This window comes from Miscanthus floridulus, chromosome 8 (assembly GCF_019320115.1).
Source record: "Miscanthus floridulus cultivar M001 chromosome 8, ASM1932011v1, whole genome shotgun sequence".
Taxonomy (NCBI): domain Eukaryota; kingdom Viridiplantae; phylum Streptophyta; class Magnoliopsida; order Poales; family Poaceae; genus Miscanthus; species Miscanthus floridulus.
The window spans coordinates 25,109,797-25,123,584 of record NC_089587.1 but is presented as its reverse complement, the minus strand read 5'-3'; positions in this window follow the sequence as shown (position 1 = coordinate 25,123,584).

The following is a 13,788-nucleotide window of genomic DNA, read 5'->3' as shown; positions in this document are numbered from 1 at the left end:
TGTTAGCTTCCCATCTTGGGCTTGCAGTGATGTACATGTCCGGCCCATGGCGAGTATTGGCCCATGTAGCTGACATTCCCCTCTCCTTGAAATGCGGCTTGCCCCCAAGCCGCTGAAGTCGACAATCCCTGAATATCAGTAACTTGAACTTCTTGTCAGCACCATAGCAGCAGAAGGACGGCCATTGTATCTTCTGCAGACCAGCACCAGCAAGAGGGAGATGCAAAAGCACAGGTGGCAGTCCATCATAACATGACCATAGAAGTCGCAGCTTCCCATTTAAAGCGGCATATAGTGTTTGAATCTCTGACATTAGATATGGATGAGCTATGGTCTTTCCTCTTGTCAGAACTATTGTGCTGTAGGCGCCTGTGGGGGTTGGACAGTGTGACCAAATGAAGCCAACTTGAACCCACTGCCGCCACAATGTTTGCTGTCCAGTTCCTTTCTTCATCCTTGAGTGATGAATCACCTGATCACTTCCAGTTTGAGTATGATAGAAACAAGGATGCTGAGCAAAATGAGAAGCAAGCATCGCAATTGTAGTTATGGGATAAGTGCTGAACGTGAGGCATCTCTGGCAGCAAGAAATTCCTGGATCAAATGGCATAAAAACCTTTCCAACCAACAACAAAACTGCATTGGTGTAGCATACTTGCAGTGCTGACCCAGTGACTAAATTTTTCATGTGCAGTTCTGTAGCAAGAATATGACCACCAGTGCGAACCCACTGACAAGAGCAGCCTAAAAATGTACTCTGAATAAATCCAATATCCACCACACTAGCTGAAACAAGAGGTATCGCTTGAAGGCACTCAACATGAAAAGAGATGGCATGGTGAAAGAGGAGTGTGCAGCAGTCCTTTATTATAATGGCTTGTATAGGTGGTAACCAAGGGATTGTCAACAGTATCCATAAAACAGATTCTCTGCAGTTGTGATAGTGGAAGCTAGCACTTTGATCGCTCAAGAGTTCCTCACAAAACACAACAGATTGCAGGATGGTTCTGCAAAAAGGTAGCTGAAACTCCACAGCAAAATTAGATGCACATGACAAACCGTGTGGTGTAACCAGTTGCAATCCTTTTATCACCCCACAGGCTGCACAATAGAAGAACCTTAGCATACACTCGCTCACTGAACAGATAACTACCCAATAAGCATATAACCAAGGTGATAGCCCATTGCTTTGTGGTGGTGGCCATGGAGGCTTGGGCACCATGACACCTTGGGTGAATCCAAACAACAAGCACGGTTCGACTCCATTACCCAAGCACGCAAACTCCATAGGTGGAGGCCATGGTTGCATTAACTGGACTAGATTCCGAGCAAGAGTTCCCTCAGACACCCTCTGAACAGCATGAGTTGCAATGGTTGCAGAACAGAGCGGAACAGCAGCACCATCAACTAAGTATGTATGGGCGAGATTAGCAGTGAAATACCTTGGCTGGTTATGCTCTGCAACGTCCTGGAATACCACAATAGCAGGCCCAAGGGTGGAGCGTGAGTCGATGACAAAGGTAAACTCTTCTGCTACTTCCACTGGATCAGGTATGGGAGGAAACACCAACGCCGCAGCAAGGATCGACGAAGGAGCCGATGCAGTGGTCACTGAATCAGGGGCGCACCCAGCATGGTTGTGACCTGGTGTCGAACACCATGAGGGCGATGTTTGTGCGAGCTCGCTAGGAACCACCTGGGTAATAGCAGGCCACGGCTCCTGAAGCACTCTCTGTCGGAGCTCACCCACCTCGAGCTCGGCCATGTAGAACATCGGGGCCAGCCCATGGTTGTTGTCGCCCCAGCGGGGCATCGCCTCCTCCCAGAGCGCAGCGATGGGGACGTCGGCGAAGTTGCTGTCGCCGGCTGGGCAAATCACCGAACATATGGCCTGCGCTGTCCCTGCAGCCATCACCCAAGCCAGCAGCCCACCACCTGCAACCCCCACAGCATCGGCGCGGAGCGTGGCAGCCGCGGGGGATGCCTGGCCATCACGACCGACGGCTCGGTCGAGCGGCGCGTCGAAGTTGTTGACGCCGGACTCCGGGTCGTCGTCGAGGGAGCCATCGTAGCCACCGAGTGGGGTGGCACGGAGCACACACATGACGGGGCCGAGGCAGACACAGTGGAGAAGGCCGGGGTCGTCGGGCGCGAAGTCATCGTGGAGCCGCTGTATGTTCACGCCGACGAAGATGCGGCCGCTGGCACCCATCCCCTCGGCGCGGATGATGGGGCGCCGCTCCTGCTTGGTGCATGCAGCAAGGAAGAAGGGCTGCGCCTCCATCTGCACTAGCAACACGGATGGGGAGGCACAGAGAGGCCTCCAGCGGTGGGAAAGCACCGCCGTGCGCGCGGCATCCTTGATGGGGAGGCGAGAGACGATGTCGCGAAGGAGCACGTCTGGAAGGAGGCTGAGGCGGTCGAGGTCGACGATGTCGTCGAGCGCGGCGGCTAGGCGGTGAGGACTCTCCGCGGCATCGAGCATGGGAGCGGGTTCGTGGACGATGTCGAGTAGCGCGACGGGGACGTTGGAGGTGAGGCCGTGCTCGTTGCGGATCTGGGCGGAGCCGAAGACATCGATGGCGGAGAGGTCGAGGTCGCGCTCCTCCGGGTCATGGGCAGGCTGCTCGAACAGCCCTCCCCAGTTGTCCAGGACCACCTCGGCGTCGGACGCGAGCTCGAGGGAGATGTCGGCGCCGTCAGCGGCGTCGGTGGCAGCCGACTCCTCCAGGATGTGGGCAGGCTGCTCGAACAGGTTGCCCCAGTTGTCGGCAACCATGGGTTGCGCCTTGCAGTGCTGCTCGACAGAGTCGTTGCCCCCTTCGAAGAGCCCGCCCCAGTTGTCGGCGACCACCAGGGCATCGAACTGCGTGGTGGTGGTGCACGCGGACGTCGCAGCGTCAACGGTGAGCTGCTCCGGGTAGGCGAGGTCAGACTCGAGCACGGAGCCGAGGCACGACGACTTGGAGCTGTGGGGCAGCGCGATGGCGACCGTCTGGACGGCGTCGAGCGGCGCGACGGGGTTGGTGGAGGTGACGAGCGCGTCCACGGGGACGGCGCCAGAGTCGTCGTTGCAGGAGGAGGGAGCGCATCCGCGTGCGAGTTGAGGTCCCAACGAGCATCTGCCTCATCGAACCTCCTGTGGATCTCGTCGAGGAAGGACTGGAGAGAAGGAGAGATCTCCGTATGGGGATTCATGGTGCTAGGGTATCGAGAATCAACCCGTCTCTGATACCAATTGTTAGCAACCGGACTAGACAAGCAAGTAGGATACAAGATCTCAGGAGAACTAGTACAGAAAGGAGATCGGAGCAGTGAAGAAATGAAGAACTAGTACAGAAAGGTAGACTTGGGAAGGAAGAAGAACAGTAAACTAAGGGAAATGTATTCTGTTCTGATAATTTGTTTGATGCCCTCATCCTCCGTTGCCTTCCTTCCTTTATACTCCTTGTTAGCTTCTCATCTTGGGCTTGCAGTGATGTACATGTCCGGCCCATGGCGAGCATTGGCCCATGTAGCTGACATCTTTCGCAGCTGACAGCCGTGTATCTGCCCGTGGAGGCAATGGAGCGGGCCGGATTTCGCTTAATAAACTCGTCTATTCCTAATTAATTCGCCCGTATGGTACTAATCAAACGCACCAGCGGTGGAACCGTGGAACCAGCAATTTGGTTAGAGTTTGGGAGGTCGGTTTCGCGGAAGGGAAGAGAAGGAGTGGGGATACCTGGTCCTCGTCGCCGGCGAAGAGACCAACGAAGGGCCCCGGCAACTGGCGTAGGGCGGCGGCGGCGGCGGGGGCGGGCGGCGGGCGATGGGCGGCGCAGAGAGAGAAGGGAGAGAGGGCGCACGCGTCGTGAGGTGAAAGGATGCGACGGGCGGCTGTAGCCCAGTCCGGACTTGTTCGGCCCAAGGGAGCGCACCCGCACGGGCCTTCTGGGCCGTTCGTCGCTCATTTCTGTTGCAATTTCCTTTTTTTCCTCATTTCTTTTTTTCTCTTTCTTTATTTATTGTTTATTATTCTTCTTGATTTTATAGTTATCCTCCCCACGGGAGAGTAGGCTAGGGGAACATTAGTTTTTGTCCCCGAAGTGAAAGGGACTGTATTAAAACTCGACACGGTACATCCCATATTACATACGGGAAAATCTAAAATTAAAAGCGTACAATAGTCTATCCAGATTTTTCGTTCCCTAATGGTTTTTTTCACGAGCACAACCTCGTTGAACACTAAAGTCAGAGTGCAGTTCTTATGCCGAATCCAATGATCACCCTAAAACATTGAACATGCCGCAAGATTCAACGTTTTGTAACAAATCCAAAACGTATCTAAATCGATGAAAGAACATCGATAGTTGCATTGTTGGGTACAGCATAGGATGCAGAATCATTACCTTCAAACTTTGATTTCCTCTCCGCGACTATCGATGATGAGATCGATGACCTGGAGTAATTTTCCTTGTTGAGAGTGTCCAAGAACACCCCTCCCCTTGCTGATAATAGCCACAAATTGGCCGCCTGTTGATGAAATTAACGCCTGCAATGGCAATCTCGTCGTGACAATCACCGAAGTCATCTAGATAACAAGATCTCGACCAAAAATCATCTGATTTCGCCAGCAAATTTATTTGGACTAAATCCTGAACAAACTAGATATGAAAACTACGAAAAAAAGAGATGGGCCCCCCTTCTTCTTATCACCGGTGGATCACCGGATAGGAAGAAGGAGAGGGACCCTAGGCGGAGGCAACAGTGGAACAATAGTTTTAAACTAGCAAATATATAACCAGTTGCGTCATTATCTAAAAACTGCTTATGCACCTTCGATCGAGTTTATAAAAAGTAGCTCTCTTAAATTTCACTTTAATTTTTTATTTATGTTATATTATATTATTTATAATTATCAACTTATAATTATTGAATAATGAATTTCATTATAAAACTTAAAAATATCAAATTTGTATTATAATAGTTAAAAATGTTAGCCTAATTATTGGAATCATGATATGTGTACACACCTTATAAACTAGATCGGAGTGAGTATAATGAGTGCAAGGTGCTAATAAGGATTAATCGTGTATGAACAATTGGCTGGAGAATAGCTCACCTTAAATATGTAATTATTATGTGGTTAAAAAAGGTGAAAGACGAGCCATATGTCGTGACAGCACATGGACTCGGACAATCAGGCCATAGCATGATTTGGCCAATGTCGACGAAATATGGTCGGCAGTCTACCTAGGGTATGCCCAAGGTAGTAGATTATCGGCAGACAGATGCGCAAGCCCTAAAACAAGACGGTGACGCAAGACAGACACGAGGTTTTATCCAGGTTCGGCCGCCAAGAAGGCGTAATACCTACGTCCTGCGTCTGATTTGTATTGCTGTATATCAATGAGAGATGTTTTTTAGAGGGGTCCCCTGCCCGCCTTATATAGTCTTGGGGCAGGGTTACAGATCTGGAAACTAATCCTAGTCAGTTACAATTGCCATATGTGGCCGGATAAGGATTCCTATTCTAACCGACTAAGATCCTGCTTGGTCACCAAATCCGCCTTGATTCCTTGTGCGGGACTCCGATCAGGTTAACTGGGCCGCACGTCGTCTTTCGAGTGGACTGAACCCATCGATCCGGGCCAACCCAAGCTTAGCCGTAAGGGTATAGGGGTTAATACCCCCACAGTTAATCCCCAAGCATCATACATTATGCTGCGACACGCCATTTTGACCTTCTTCGACAAGTGAGGCTTGAACCCTTGATGCCTCCGACCACCGTCATCACCGGAGAAGTAGGTTGTCCGAAGAATGTATGGTGCTCTTAAGAAAAAGAAAAAGATTTCTTGTCCTGAGAAGTGTGCCCACTTGTATTTCTGAAAAGAAATGTAAGTGATCTTGAAGCTTAGCGTCCTTGAACATCAGAAGCGTAGGGGTCGAAAAACAAACACATTCATCGCAAGGTGAAGTGTGCCCACTTAGTCCCCGAGCCTGGTAGTAGGTGACGTAGGCACGTGGTGCCAGGGTCTTAAAAAAGAATTCCTAGATTAGTTGAAAACCAAATTGCCGCACAGGCAAAACAAGATGCACCGGCAGGTGCATCGTACCGACGTAGTCCCCGAGTTTGCTGGAAGACGAAACATGAGCCTTGTAGCAAGGTCTAAAGAAATGTCTCTTAACTGTATGTGAGTACGAATCACATGTAGCCAAGGAGAACCATTATTCAAGCAGTGGTCGGGGCAGTCCCCGAGCATATTATTAATCCTTACGATTATTCAAAGCACAGGGGTCGAGCAGAGAAACACATTCACCGCAAGGTGAAGTGTGCCCACTTAGTCCCCGAGCCTGGTAGTAGGTGACGTAGGCACGTGGTGCCAGGGTCTCGAAATAATTTCCGCTGACGTTGAAAATCCAATTGCCGCACAGGCAAAACAAGATGCACCGGCAGGTGGATCGTACCGACGTAGTCCCCGAGTTTGCTGGAAGGCGAAATATGAGCCTTGTAGCAAGGTCTAAAGAAATGTCTCTCAACTGTATGCGAGTACCAATCACATGTATTCGAGGAGAGCAAACTCCGAATAGTGGTCGGGAAAGTCCCTGAGCACGGCAGTGGTCATAGCATTTACTGAGTACGGTAATGGTTGGAAAAGTTACCGTGGTCGGAGTATTCCCCGAGCAAGGGAATGGTCCGGTCAGTCCCCGAGCACAGTAGTGGTCTAGGCGATCCCCAAACACAGTAGTGGTCTGGGCAATCCATTACCGCATGTGCCGCTTGTACTATTATTTGCTGTATTTATTTGTCGCCATACTCTGTCAAGTCCAAACTGACACGTCTTGGTCAAAAAAGCAAACATGTATAGCACGGCATTCGGCCCTCTTACTCTTTCTGTCAAATTGTAGCTTGGCACCTGTATAGAGGTGCGTCAGTGTGGGCCCTCTGACTTTATCAGCGAAGAGGTGCGTACACTGTAAACGAAGGGGCGTGTTTATTGGCATAGATCTCGAGGTGGTGTGAACAACCGTCCGCTGCGCGTGCGCACGTCTCCCAAGAAACTCGGGCGAATGAAATGACGGAACTCTTCGTTATTTATAATGTAGATCTGGCAAGCTACTGTCACCGTTCCCCATTGTCATTCGCCGCCGCCACCTTCGTCTTCCTCTTGCCAAACCCTATTCCTCCGATAAACATCGCCAAATCCCCTCGCCACCGCATCCAATCCCCTAGAAAGGACAGAGTAATGGCGAGGAGAGACGCCCAGAAGAAAGGCGGTATCATGGCGAAGGAGTGGTGGAAATCGCGGAGCAACGAGCAGACCATCGAAGACCTCATCGCCATGGGGGTGCTCCACAACAAGGCACTCGCTGGATGGCGCGCACCGGAAGGAGAAAGCTTCCCCGATCCACAACCAGGTGAAATTGTCGTTTTCGAAGATTTCTTCAAACGGGGTTTTGGGATTCCAGTGCACCCTTTCCTTCAGGGTCTCTGCTTGTACTATGAGATTGGGATTTGCAATCTGCATCCCAACTCGATTCTTCTCGTCTCCACCTTCATCCATCTCTGCGAGGTGTATGGTGGCTTCCAGCCCCATTTCGACCTCTTTCGCCACCTGTTCTGTCTTCGGAAGAAAGGGAGCGGTGGCTCGAAGATCGCCGGAGGCGTCTACCTGAACCTGCATGATGGCATGAAGGCTCAATACCTGCACTGTCCTTGGAACACCTCATTGGACGAGTGGTACAAGAAGTGGTTCTACATCCATGAAGAACCGAACACTATCACTCTGTGCGACGTGGGGCTAATTCCAGAGAAGAAAAATAGCTGGTCGGAGAAGCCCGAGAACTTGGAGCAGATCGCCGAACAGCTCGGGATGATCTCGTGGGGAAGGCTTGACGGCCCAAGCGTGGTCGGCAACTTCATCAGCCGAAGAATTTAGCCCTGTCAGAAAAGGATTCATCCTGGCTTCGAGTACCAAGGAGGCGCGGATCCAACAAGGACCAGGAAAGAGCCGCTCAACAAGATGGAAATCAAGGCCAGGATTGGAGAGCTGTTCAACCTGGCCGATCCCAATTATGTCGCGCTGAACGCCATCGAGCACGCGTTCAAGCTGGCTCGACCTCCCCCAAAGGTAAATGACGCCTCCTTTTAACTGTAGAGTCGTGTTGTAGCAAGAAAATAAATGCTTGCCCTCATTTTGTGTCTCAGTGCAATGGTCGTGACCGGGCAGAAGTGTTCGTGTCGCCTCCCCCCGGTGTAGAATGGCCGCAAGCTACTGGCCTAGCCACCCAGACCAGCGCCAGGACCGACGACGTTCACTGGGCGGTGCTCGAGACTGTAGAGGACGCCTCGACCAGAGCCGCTGGCAAACGCCCGGCTGCCAGCAAACGACGCCAAGCCATCTTCCCCCTGTCGGACGACGAAGCGGAGGATGCGGACATCTTCCGGCTCGTCCCCCGAAAGAGGAGAAGGCAGGTGGGACCGACGGAGCAGGGTGGCTCCTCTGGGCCAGCAGTGGTCACAACACCGACCACTGCAACACAGAGGACAGACGAAGGAAACGTCAAGCATCATACCCCGACGCCTGTACCGGAGGTAGAAAGAGTCCCGTCGGAAACTGCCGAGCAAGCGGAGCAGGGGCGGTCGAGGAGACGTTCCTTCGCCACATCATTCCGCAAGTCGAAGCTGTAAGTATCTATATTTTTTATGTAAGCTTGCATTTTGCATTGGATACTATTATCTTCTGAATTTGTCTCTGATACATTAGATCGGCATCCACCGAGAGCCCCGACCAGCTAGCTAGGTGCGGCACGTCTTCGCCAACAACGGCGGGTCAAACTGCCCAGCAGCCAGCCATAGAGGAGCCCATGGCAAGGACTCCGCCTGGGCCTCAGCAGGCGGACGACCAGACGCCAGACCCCGAGCAACTGGTCAAGAAGACAACCGAACAGAGTACAAGTACTCCGAGCACGAACTCTGCTGAGGCGGATACCATGGCGCCAAGGGAGCTGGATCTAGCCGAGGAGCAGCAGCCAGAAGTGGCCCAGAATGTTTTTGCCGACGCGACGGCTCGTGGGAAAACCCTGGTGGTCGTGGAGTCTGCAAACTCCAGACCAGCGCCGCCCCCCGAACAGGAGGCTGAAGAAGAAGAAGTGGAAGAGGTCCTGGGCCGTCCCCAAGATAGGCGACAACATGTATATGTGTCGCGCTATCGGAACGACGAATGGGTCATGCACGAGGAAATCCCAGAGGTCGAAGAGACCTTAAGGGTCGAACGGGCGGCCAAGCGTCTGGTGATAGAAGTCTAGGTATATTTGGCTTGAGTCCTTGACCCTTTTGCGTAGTCGAACTGTCTGACGTAGCTTGTCTATATGCAGGACTTGATGAAAACTGCAAGATACCGAAAAAGGTGCTTCGACCAGATAGAAGGAATCACGACGACCAATAAAGAGCTGACGGCTGAAGTGGAACGCTTACGGCGCCAACTTGAAGCCGCCGACCAGGAGAGGACAGACCGAGAAGCACAAAACAAAAACCTGGTCGGCCAGCTCAATAACAAAGAGCGGGAAAGAACAAGTAAGTTTTCACCGTATCATAGCAAGTACAAGACTTGTGTTATTGTGTTCTCGGCAGTGACAGCTGTAATTCAGGTTTAGAAGCTGAAATGACCCGCCTCCAGGGGGAAAATAGCCGTGTGACCGCAGAATGTGGTCGCCTGAAGGAGGACAACGAGAAACTGGCACGCAGCCAGTCTAAACTCCAAGACCACACTACCAGAATGAAGGAGGACCTAAAAAGTAAGCATTCCAGATCACTTCTCTCATTCCCACCTTGCCTTGTTGTGTCATCACGTTTGATGTCTTATACTGCGTTCAGTTTTGAAAGTCAATGCCAAGAGGCACCTAGAGGCCGTGATCAAGGAGCGTGACGACTGGAAGGCACGATGCCTCAAGGCCACCGAGGAGCGAGACACGTGGAACAAGCGATGCCAAGAAATGGCAACTGGTATTGTGCCCGTCCTCGACCTTATCGATCCGGTGCTCACGGAAGAAGAACTAAGGACGCCCCAGCTTGGACTGGTCGAGAGATGCAGACAAGCATGGGGATGATTTCAAGAATTCGTGAAGGAGGCGGGTGAGTACACGGGTGCCCATGTGCTAAGCATGGTGCGTGCTCACTACCCCCTGATCGATCTCAAACGCCTGGAGACTGGGTACTCGAAGGAGATAGACCCAGACAAGGTAGAAGAGCTTCGGACGGCCCAGCTGGACTTGTCGTCAAAGATAATTGGCGATATTAACCTATGTGGAGGTGGGACAGCACCTGTACAGGGTATGCCATCGACGAGCCAGCCGGAAATGCCATCATCTATAAGCCAACCAACGAAGCCTGCGGTCTCGACCAGCCAGGCACCGGCAGGGCCATCCCCTTCAGCTCGACCAGCTCAATAGTCCCCAAGACTCGAGTAGGGTATCAGAGGAGGCGAGCAGCAAATGCCATGCGCCCCGACTAGCCAATGTAATAAGCTTAGAGCTGTAGAAGGAGGACATAGTTGTGTTATTGTAAACTGGAGCCTCTTCAGGCAAGCTTGTAATAACATAACTGTATATCATTATAAGCTCGTTTGCTTTATACAAAACGTATTTAAGCTTGAAATTTTTTGTTGGTGTAACTAAGTGGGAACGTGTTAACGTTCTGTTTAGTTGTACCGTTTTGCTCGACACATCATCCCGAAAAGTTTGTGCGGCCCTAGTTTGGCATGTGGTCAGAGTGTGAGGTACTATGACCTGTGCACACGTGGACGCAGACAAGTCAAACCAAGGGGGACCTGCCGATCACCCGCAACGTAGAGAGCGGATCCCGTGCACGTGTTGGGAGGAACCGGAGACAGGGCCTGCTCCAAAAACCATAGAAGGAGTGGTGGTCGGCTTGTACTGGCTAAGTTAGAATAGCCATAAAATTCGGAGTGACACATTAGAGTGGTCGGAGAAATCATAATTGCTTTATTAAAGTAAATCAAAAATACAAGTAGAGTGCATATCTCAGTGGTTAAGCATAGAAATGTCTAAGCTTGTCGATGTGCCACGAGTTTGGTACGTCCGTGCCATCCAGGTGAGCTAACCTGTAAGACATTGGACGTGTGACTTCCTTGATCATGAAGGGTCCCTCCCATGGGGTTGCAAGTTTGTGGACACCAGCCTGGTTCGTCTTCCACTTCAGGACTAAGTCCCCGACCACGAAGAAACGCTCTTTAACGTTCCTGTTGTAGTACCTGCGCAAAACAGCAAGGTATTTGGCCGTGCGCACACAAGAATCGAGCCTTTTCTCCTCTGCGCTGTTGACTTCTAGCTCCCGTACTTCATTGACCTTGCCCTCGTCGTAGTTCACTACCCGTGCTGATCTAAAAGCTATATCTGGTGGGAGGACTGCCTCGGCGCCGTAAACCATAAAGTATGGTGAGACGCCGGTGTTACGACTGGGCTGAGTCCGGAGGCCCCAGACCACAGCTGGCAACTCCTTAAGCCATCTTCCAGGAGCTTTATCGTTTTCTCTGTACATCCTCTTCTTCAATGCGTCCAAGATCATGCCATTTGCCCGCTCGACTTGTCCATTAGCTCTAGGGTGCGCCACCGAGACGTATTTTACAACTATGCTCCTTTCATCGCAGAAGTCCCAAAAAGCATTCCCGGTGAATTGAGTACCCAGATCAGTAATGATGCTGTTGGGTACGCCGAAACGGTGGATGACCTGGTCGAGGAACATGACAGCCTTCTCTGAGGATGCCTGTACCAAAGGCATGTATTCTATCCACTTAGAAAATTTGTCAATTAGCACGAAGACGCATGTAAATTTTCCAGGAGCCGGTTTGAAAGGCCCGATCATGTCCAATCCCCAGCACGCGAAGGGCCAAGATGCTGGAATCGTTTGAATCTCATGTGCTGGTACATGGGTTCTCTTGGCGAAGAACTGACAACCCTCACAGCGGCGAACTAACTTCTCTGCGTTGGCTACTGCTGACGGCCAATAGAACCCTGCTCGGAAAGCCTTACCGACCAGTGTTCTTGAGGCCGCGTGGTTGCCACAGGAGCCAGAGTGGATTTGGTCCAGGAGATGCTCACCTTCCTCCTGGGTTAGACACTTCATCAAGATTTCCTCCTTTGCATTTTTGCGCCATAACTTGCCATCGACGAGCAGATACTGCTTACTGTGACGCATCAGTCGCTCGTTTTCTGTTCGATCAGTATAACCGCTGCCATCTGTTAAATACTTAATGAAAGGTGTCCTCCAGTCTGGCTTATGAGTGGTCGGAAGTGGCTCGGTTGTGCTTGTTGCCGGGACCGTAGCCACTAGCTGCTGGTCTGGAGCTTTGTCAACCGTAGAATCTTTGTTTTCGATGGAAGGCGTGAGCAGGTCTTGGACGAATACGCCATGTGGGATTTTGGCTCGGGATGATCCTAACTTTGACAACGCATCCGCTGCCTGGTTCTTGTCCCGGACCACATGTATGTACTCGATGCCATAGAACCTACCTTCTAGCTTTCTTATTGATTTGCAGTATGCGTCCATCTTTTCGCTGGTCGTGTCCCAGTCCTTGTTGAGTTGGTTGATGACCAGAGCCGAGTCTCCGTAGACATAGAGACATTTAACACCAAGCTCAACCGCAATGCGTAAACCATGCAGGCATGCTTCATACTCGGCTGTGTTATTAGATGCTGGGAAATAAATCCTGAGGACATACCGAAGTTGCTCCTTGGATGGTGACACGAAAAGAACTCCTGCTCCTGCACCGTCAATGTTAAGAGAACCGTCGAAGTACATCGCCCAATATTCGTCGGATCCCGGAGAGGCAGGCGTGCTTAAGTCTGTCCACTCGACGATGAAATCTACGAGTGCCTGAGACTTGATTGTAGTACGGCTTGCAAATTCCAAGGAAAAGGGGCATAGCTCCATTGCCCATTTGACGATGCGTCCGTTCGCATCCTTATTGCGAATGATGTCCCTCAAAGGATACTCGGTCATGACCACCACACGATATCCGTCGAAGTAATGTCTCAACTTTCGGGATGTTATCAGTATGGCGTAGAGCAGTTTCTGAATCTGTGGGTACCTGGTCTTGGATTCGTTGAGTACCTCACTAATGAAATAAATTGGCCGTTGTACCTTGTAGGCGTGGCCCGGCTCGTCGCGCTCGACCACGATTGTAGTGGAAACCACCCGATCGGTTGCCGCAATGTAAAGTAGGAGAGTTTCGTCTTCTCTGGGAGCAGTAAGTACCGGGGGTGATGTGAGGTATTCTTTTAGTTGCATGAAAGCAGCGTCTGCTTCCTCCAACCACTCAAACTTCTCGGATGCTTTGAGCAGTTTGAAGAACGGTAGCCCTTTTTCTCCTAACCTTGATATGAAACGGCTTAGAGCGGCCATGCATCTGGTAAGCTTCTGGACATCTTTCACCTTTTTTGGGGGCTTCATGTCTAAGACAGCTTTGACCTTCTCTGGGTTAGGGCGTATGCCATCGTAACTGACGATGTTGCCGAGCAGTATGCCAGAAGGAACGCCAAAGACGCACTTCTTTGGGTTTAATTTCCATTGGAACGTATTGAGGGCTGCAAAGGTGCGTTCCAGATTGTCAACGAGGGTACGTACTTCCTTGGTTTTGACAACTACATCGTCAACATAAGCCTCGACGAGGCCGTCTGTTATCTCGTCGTTGAGGCAGGCCTGTATAGCGCGCTGGTAGGTAGCTCCGGCGTTTTTGAGCTCGAACGACATAGTCGTGTAACAGTAGGCACCGAAAGGCGTGATGA